This window comes from Crocodylus porosus, unplaced genomic scaffold (assembly GCF_001723895.1).
Source record: "Crocodylus porosus isolate Cpor-Errol unplaced genomic scaffold, CroPor_comp1, whole genome shotgun sequence".
NCBI classification, from domain to species: Eukaryota; Metazoa; Chordata; order Crocodylia; family Crocodylidae; genus Crocodylus; species Crocodylus porosus.
Window position 1 is genome coordinate 86,329,522 of NW_017728947.1, and position 8,952 is coordinate 86,338,473.

General features: G+C 43.2%; 1 non-coding gene across 1 annotated transcript; it reads right to left on the reverse strand.

Annotated features, from left to right (window-relative positions):
- Positions 1–8,879: 8,879 nt before the first annotated feature.
- On the reverse strand, positions 8,880–8,952 carry TRNAT-UGU. The gene has a single exon. It is a non-coding gene; the product is annotated as a tRNA-Thr (tRNA).

Here is an 8,952-nt window from a genome sequence, read left to right on the forward strand (position 1 = left end):
CATGGTCTCATGATAGAATTCTCAAATCTTGGGATTTTTTCTTCTGGTGCATGTAGAGCAGCGCCCAGCAGGTAAGGCTGTGGAGGGGAAGGGGGGTGCTGATTGAGGCCCCCACAGTGAGGGAGGGAGTGGGGCAGGGGCAGAGGCAGGGACTCAGGTGAATGGGACCCCAGGGCAGGGGCAGGTTGTGGGACAGCACCATAGATGGGTCATCCAGAGGCATGCAGGGGGCAGGGGCACAGCTCCCTGCCACTGTGCATGCCACCAAGGGAGGCATGGGACGCACGTGCCCCCCAGATTGGGCCCATACTTGTACATGGGGCAGAGGTGGGCTGCCCACTGTGGGCTGGGTGGCAGCAGGGTGCAGAGCCCCAGCCTGCATGGGGCAGCCCACCTCTGCCCCATGCACAAATCCAAGGGGCACATGCCCCCATGCCTCCCCCAAGGGTGCACGCAGTGGCAGGGAGCCATGCCCCACCCCCACACCTCTGGATGAGACATCCGTGGCTCTGTCACATGACCTGCCCTGGCCCCAGGGCCCCATTTACACCAGCCCCTGCCCCCTCCTTCCTTCACTATGGGCGCCTCAATTTGCCCCACTCCCCCCACCCCTTCCATCTCTTCCCGCCCCTTCCCCCCCACAGATGTACTTGCTGGGTGCTGTCTGAGTTTGCGTCCAGAAAGTGCTAAACACACAACAGTCCAGTAGATGTCATCCCAATCATAACAACAGGTAGGTATTTACATTTTTTTTGAAAGCATTATCAGTTGTAGTAATATAGTTTTTGTATAAATCTCTGCCTCATTTAAAGTTAAATAAGTGACTAATGGGATTTATAAACCAATGGTCAGTATATCTATATTGGCTTATACTTCAAAAATTACATACCAAATCTCTTGATTTTTAAGAGTTTGTCTCTTTATTTTTGACATGGTGTGGTTGGCAGTACTGGACCCCTGTTGCACCTAACCCAATACTGATTCAGTGAAATACATGCAAAATTTTAATCCCTTAATTTATTTAAAAAATATTTTTTTTTCACTCCTTTCTCTCTACTCCACCCTTATTTCACTTCAAGCAGTTTTTCAAGATTTGTTCCCTCTACCCTCTGTTCTGGCTGAGGTCCTGCTCACTGTGGAGGTGGGGAGCCACAGACCCCCACACTGGTTCCTTCACCTCAGAGCTACATTATTACAAAATAATTTTCATAATCTCCAAGTCACAAAATAAGTTACCCAACCCAATGAATCCAATAATATTCACCTCAGTGGGTAAAACCCAGTACTTAAAAATATGTACACAACTGACTCAAAGATTTCTTCAAACTCTCAAACCCGTCAAAGTAGCTGTCAACATCATGATTAACAACACTAAAATAATACAAATAATACTATTTATAAAATATAAAGCACAACAGAAACTGAGACCTCAACCAAATAGAAGTCTAATTATGAATTAATTCCCTGAGCCTGGAGATCAGGGATCCCCTCACCCACTCCCAACAGGGTCTCGGGACCCACCCACTGGGAGGGGTCTTCCACCCAGCTCTACTGAAGCCACTCCTAATACCTTCCCTCCTTTTCAGGGCCCCAATGTCCCAATAACTCACGGCCCTTCTGATGGTCCGGTTTGTCCCAGCATGATGTTCCCCGCCGGGGTCTCTTCTCCCACACCGCCTCCGGACTCCACCTTGTGCCCTGCTGCCCCAGGCCTGGGTACCTAAGCCTTGCAATGTAGCCTGCTTCAGATGACTGTCTGCAGATTTGCTTGCACCACTCTATGCCCTGCTCTGAGCACTGAGAACTAGTTGCTTCACTCAGTGGGGTTGCTGGGCTCCCAACTGCCCACCTCACACCAGGACGGCCTTCCCCGTTCTCCATGCCCAGGTTGGCTCCAGGGTTCTTTCAGCTCACCGGGGCCCTGTGCAGGGCTGCGGCCTTCCGGTCTCACACTGGGTGACTAACCCAAGTAGCCTTTCGCTGCTCACTGCTCCTGGATCTTGCCTAGGTCCTGTGCACAGTAGCTGCCAGCCACTTGCTGGGGTCTGCACGCTCGAGACACCTTGCTACACTCCTAGGGCCTGGACTCTGTCTGTCTGACTATGCACCGTAACGAACCTGAGGGTCTGACACCCTCCCACGGCTGCTCCATGCAGCAGGTCCCTGCACCACGACAAGCCCACGGGTCTCACACCCACCCATGGATCTCCAGGAGCTCGGGGCTATTCCCCACTGGGGCAGCTCATCCCCAGCTTTTCTTGCTCCAGTCTTCCTTCTTCAGCTTCCCTGTTGTTTCTCCCCATGTCCGGCACGCTGCTCCTTTGATACACTTCAACGGCTCCACCCCCAAAATTCTCCAGACCTGGCAGGGTGCAGGCTTGAACCAGGTCTGAACTGCTCCTTGCCACCACCCCCTGCTTTGGGGAAAGGGCATGGCCTTGCTACCCTGGCTTGCTTCTGATTGGTGAATGGGCTCCACCAATCGAAATTGCAGAATCTTGAGCCCAGGACTCATCCAGAGCTCAAAAGGTAAGTCTGCTACATAATGAAGAAGGGCCAATATGAATTCCAAACGAACTGGCTAACTGGGCTCTGACAAACCTAATGGGGACTGTGCATAGGAAGCAAAAGGTATGTCTATATAAGGGCTGCTGCATGTCATGACAGGAATGCTCCTGAACAAAAACGCAACCCGCCCACTCCCACTGGCATGTGCCAAACCTGGAAGTGTGGTGCCTTCCCCAACACTTGCTCTCAATACCTCAGTCTCTAGTGTACTTGAAAGAAATGACCTGGAGCCTCCTTGCCAGAACATGCTGCCATCCCAGTGTACCAATACCCAAAGAAAACCAAAAATCTGTTCTGGATGTAGCATAACTGGGCCACCATGTTCTTAGGCTAAAGATTTGTAATAAAATCAGCCTTGCTAATTCTAAAAGTTTGTTCTTTTACACACCAAAGCGACTGTTTTGCTGGCATGTACAGGTCTGATTCAGACCACAGATCCATTGTGCTTTCATAAGAATAGCCGTTTTTAAAGTTTTACACAGAACATCTATCGCTGCTCTCATGCAGGACACAAAGATACCAGAAATTCTATTAGCATCTCAGAAGAACAGATCTGAACAGTCCTGGAAACCTTTATTACAAAGAACAGAAAAATAAAAGAAAAACAAGTTAATTATTCAGAATTACAGAGAAGAGGCATTTATAAGTTTTCCTCGTCTCATATTTATCTCCTACAAGTGTTCCTAATAGGACAAGTTGTGCAGAATTTCTCTACACCAGAAACTAAACCTGCTTTAAATTTTTTTTCTTAAATATGTGAAACTTTAAGTTGTAAAGGAAAAATGGAATGAAAACAAAAAAAAAAGTTACTTTATACATTACACACTGGACAGTGACTGAAGCTGAAGGTACAGCCTATGCTAGTGGTTTTCTTGCAAATTCAGTAATACTGGTAATTTTTTTTCCCACCCAAATTCCATTCTAAGGGCTATCAGTTTCTTGTTATTACTAGATCACTTGTCCTCCTCCAAGCCCACTTCTGCAAATGCTTCTGATACTTTTAGTTTAATGGAGTCATCTGCTTGTTTTTTCTTTTCAGCATTCCAGAACAAAACAAGTTACAAGTAGTGCCTGCAATGTCCACATTATATATTTTATTCAGCTGCAATGCAAAATTCAGACATTACCAGTATTGATGAACTTACAAATGACAAGTTGACAATGTTCCTCTTACCCAATGCATAAAAGTATACAACCAACTCTAAGACAAGTGAAGTTCCAATCTATAGTCTTTGAAGTTCTAATGCTCCAATGGCTTAAATGTAAGCTGCATCTAATTATTTATTTAGGTTATAAATACAAGCACTCATCTCACTGTAAATTAAACCTGTAAATTTTGCATTCTTTTCTTGCCAACAGTTCAATAGGAGAATCCAGGGCTGTCTAAATTACAGTCCACTTGTTGCATATTACATCTCTGTAGTCCTCAAGACATTTTGTCAGGCTGAATAAATATTTGCGTGTTAATGCTGACAGTTGCTATTATGCATTTTTATCATTTGTATCTGGGGAAAAAATAATTCGTTGAAGGTTACAGTAGGTTTTGGCATGGATTTGAAGTTTTTTATAGCAATCTCACCTCTTTCCCTCAAGCAATACAGATAGTGCGCAAGGGAAGGATGCCATATATTCAAAAGCCTTATTTCCAGGTGCAAACGTGCAGTGTTCTGTGTCTGTATGTGCATACATAAACATCTCTGTCACTAGCTATTCTCATGTATTCTGCATGGGGATTACAATGTACAGCTTCTGTGCCCAAATACTCCTGAGCTTGGTGAGCATAGAGAATAACTACCTTAAATTTCATAAGAAACTATGGTGCTTTTACAGGAGAAAAGCCCTGACATATATTAATTTAGAGGTCAGTGTCATACATGCAGCATGCTTTAATATTAGCAGAATGCTGTTGCCATGACTTGATTCCACACGCAGTAAACTTTGGCCTTATGTAATCTTAAATGATCTCTTTTCACAATCCCATACTCACTTTATACTCACATAAAAATAAACCTTATAGTTATCTAAAGCATTTTTCCTGACAGAATTTCTTTACTTGCATGATGTACTTTTGGTTATTTGGAGAATTGAGACCTTGAAGATGTCAAAAACCTGACTGGTTTGCTGAGTTAATATATGACATTATTTTTAATGTAAAAATATTTTCCATGTTACAAGTAAAGGTCGCTTTAGTTTGCTGTGGCAAAAAGTCTAAACTGATCTTCCTGGACCTATAAACAAGGGAATATCAACTAGGTTGGAAATGTTACATTGTCTCATATTTGGCACTGGTGTGATCAGTACTGAAATGTTGCACCCAGTTTTGGCATCCACCCTTCAAAAATGGATTTGAAAAATTGGAGAGCATTCAGAGAGTGATTAAAGAATAGCAAACGCATGCTTTATAATGAGTCTTTAAAAACTCGCCGTCTATTTGGTTTAGCAAAGAGAACGGGTGTTTTGATCATAGTCTGTAAGTATCTACATGGAAAATTTACAGTCAATAATACATGCTAATAATAATTTAGTAGTCATAGGGAAAGCAAGAAACAATGGCACATTTTCACAGCGAAGGTAATAAATCTTTGGAAAATCTTACCAAGAGATTCTCTGAATTTTAAAATTTATACTTCTTGGTTTTCTAAAAGGTATGCTCTTGTTCAAATATGGTTATTGAACATAAAACTGTAATTATCATATATACTTGAATCCCAGGCAGTGTTTTTCCCCACTTAACACAGGGGGCAGGAAATACTCCTCATCTTGGATTTGAGTATGAGGTAGTGGGGAGGCAGGCGGATCCTGAGGCTCTGGCTCCAGCCCCAGTCCAGATTTGGGGTTGAAGCTGTAACTGCCACCTGCCTCCTCCCCAACCCTCCTCTGCCTTGGCTCCCCCCGCCACTTATCTTCCAGCTGTGATATGGCTCAAGTCCTGCTCCATCCCAGGGCATTGAGTACATGTTTGCTGTGGCTGTGGCTCAACCTCATAACAGCTGATGTGGCAGAAGCAGCTCTGGCTAAGTCCTGGAGCCCAGGCAAGATATGCCACTGCTGACACAGCCCTCAGGGTGGGCTGGGGCTGGAGTAAACACGTGACCCTGGTGCTCTGATACGTCTAGATAATATGATACAAAATATTAATTGTAATGATATTTGGGTCGGGAGGAAAGAGGGGGATCAGTTAACTCCTAAAAATAAACAGCCTCTTATCATGTAAACTTTTATATTATTGGGTACAATTTTCTAGCAAAAACACAGAGGGCAGGTGGATTTCCAGCATCAAATCAGAATACCCTGCAGGCATAGCAAAGTATGTCTTTTACAGATTATGAGCCAGTTCTCCAGCCTGACACTAGTAGTTTGAAAACCAAACCACCATTATGTGCATTCATTTCATGTCTGTAGTTGATTTGCATTAATTTTATTGAGTGTCCTCATGACCAATAAATCAATACACTAAAGTCTGATTTGATGACAAGAGAATACTGTATTCCTTTAAACACATTGTTTAAATAAAGACCTGTCTAATTGTAATGAACGCTTTTTGCAGATATGAATGTGAAAATACCCACTAGATTTCTTCTGAAACAGTACTTAGAACTTTACATGACCCCTCGTTGAATTAATATTTTTAATCATGACATCAATGTAAGACTCAAAGCTTAGAGAAGCACTTATCCATAATCCTAAACGGCTAAACCGATCAACCAAAAGAAGCTCCATTCCTATTCACAACAGTATCTTAAAGTATTCATTGAATTTATTTGTTAAAACAATGACAACAATGGTTGTTTAACTGACCAGATCCCATTGCAAGAAATCATTGAAATCCTACTTGTTAGAACAAAAGACACAAAAATACTACTTCACATAACATATAGTCAGCTTGTGGATTTTTTTTTGCTCTGAATCATCGAGTCAAATTATGAATCAAATACTGTAGTTAGATTCAATAACATTATGACTGTTCAAGGGATGTGATCGATATAAAATCACAGCCCTCTCTTGTATGTGTTTTATCTACAATTTTTTACAAACACATTTTAAATGATCATTTTTAGTTTCTTGGTTTATGTTAGACACAATTACATCAGAACTGCATCAGTGTTTAGCAAAGCAATTAGGTAGTTTAGTCTAGTCTACTTCAGTGGAATTTAAGCATGGACTTAAATGCTTTGCTCAGTCAGGGTCTTTGTGCATTTGACAAAACTTTGTGTTTAATCAGTCTTACTGACTCCCCCTGTAGTCACTTAGCCCCTGAACATGCAAACAACACTCCTTGGTTAGGTACAGACATTCAAAAAGCCTGAGATGGAATCAGTCTAAGTTATATGGTTTTCTGTGAGTGGCACAGTTTTGATCAGTAGCAAACAGATGACATATTCCTCCTGGGGGTGGGGAGTATCTTAGATCAGGTTCCGCTATTTTTAAATAAGTCTATGTGTGCCAAACCTATTTTCTGCTACAAGTATAAACTGGTTTTGTGTGCTAAACTTCTGTTTAGTTACGGATAAAGACCGGTGTCCAGTCACATACTGGTAAAAGAGTAGTCTGTTCCTGGCCCTTGTGAATATATTTATACATGTGCTTTGGGATCAAGCTCGTAAACATTTCTCCTTCTCGCTTGTATGAGAGAATCAATAAAGAAATTGTTTAAAATTAGGAAAATTGGAAAACCAATGGTAAAACCAAGGACTCAACAGCTGATATTCACCTGAAACTAGTTTCTACACAGTCATAATTTCACCAGATTTAACATTTGTAATGTAACCTTTTGTAATTATTCAAGCAATGGTTTAGTTAAATGTTTCATAAATGTGTCCAACCATTTTTGTATGAAGGCTAATGAAAGGGCAATGATCTACAGGCACTACTTAGCTCACACAGCAGCATAAGGATCCCCTGTGGTGATCCAAAGGACATGGTGGTTACCTATCCATTTCTCCTCTCCATCTTCCTCCTACAATTTGTCTCAGCTAATACTTCTAAACTGTGATGAAGGCACATGTCTCAATCAAAGGACCCCTGCAGATCTGACACGGAAGTTATGCAGTGCTGGAGCAAACAGAGATAGCCTTGCTATATTTAGGAGACAACTAGGATGCAACAGCAAAGAGCCCCCTCTGCTATCATCTCTTTTGAAAGAAACTTTCATGGCCCCACCTGCTGAACCCAAACATAGATTTTGCTGGAATACATCGGATATATGCTGATGGAACAGTTTTCAAATTTTCCATGATGCTTCCCCTCTGATCCCAATACACACTAAATAAGAGAAGTCCTTCCTTAACATTTATCCTTCTTGCCTATCAATTGCAGCAGTACAGCAAGGCCTTGTTGAACAATGTGAAATCGAAGCTGTACTGTTCCCGATCAGCAGGATCCCCAAATCAGTAGAAACTGTTATGGAGCTCCCAGGACACCACTGCAACCCCTGTGATGGGCAAACTACTCCTGCCAGAGCACGGCAGAGCATGGGGTTCATTCTGATGTGAGAACTTTTAAATTAAGTAGAAGGGAAGAGTGTTGCCATGTCAGCCACCTAACTATTACACGATTGGGACCGTGCACTCTGTTGAGTGTAACTGGCTGAAACCAAAGGGTCACCTTACAAAACCAGGCAATTCCCAAGGCAATCGGACTGTCTTTAATGAGCCAGTATGTGCCAGTAAGCACAAAACAAACTTCACAGCTCTTAGCAATGTTTGGACCCCCTATTACAAGTTAATTATATTATTAGACTACATTTCTAACTAGTACACTGATCCTGTGGTCATAGCCTGTGCCCAAGAAAGACGCTCAGCTGCTGGAATGGATTTTCTTGCCATCCTATTCATGCAAGTGGGTCATATATTACATGTACATGTTTTTCTCACTGCTTTCTGTTTGGTTGTGCCCAACAGCTAAAGGTTTTTCTTAGAGGGTTTGGACCTGAAGCTTTTATTCTTCACAGAACAGCCTACAAGTAAAACGAGCCCAATGAATTCTTGCGCCCGTATCTGGCCCCTGAAAAGGAAAAGCTGCCAGTGTCCGAGTGACTGAGAGGCAGGGAACAGGTGCACAGTCGTATCCAGCTGCAATGAACAACCTTTGTGCCACTTGCCCTTGGCCCAGGACACCTCCCACTGCTGGCTGCCAGGCCGGCATCAGTCCCCTCCTCCTGCTCTGTGAAAAAAAGGGGAAATGAATGTCACCCAGCAAGAGCAAGGCCAGAAATGAACGTGTCTGACAGACACGCAAGAGACGGGGAGCTTCTGGGGCATTTGAGGCCTTTCTGGGGGCCCGAAAAGGAGGGGCTGCCAAAAACCAGCACGAGGCCCCAGCGAGGATCGAACTCGCGACCCCTGGTTTACAAGACCAGTGCTCTAACCACTGAGCTATGGAGCC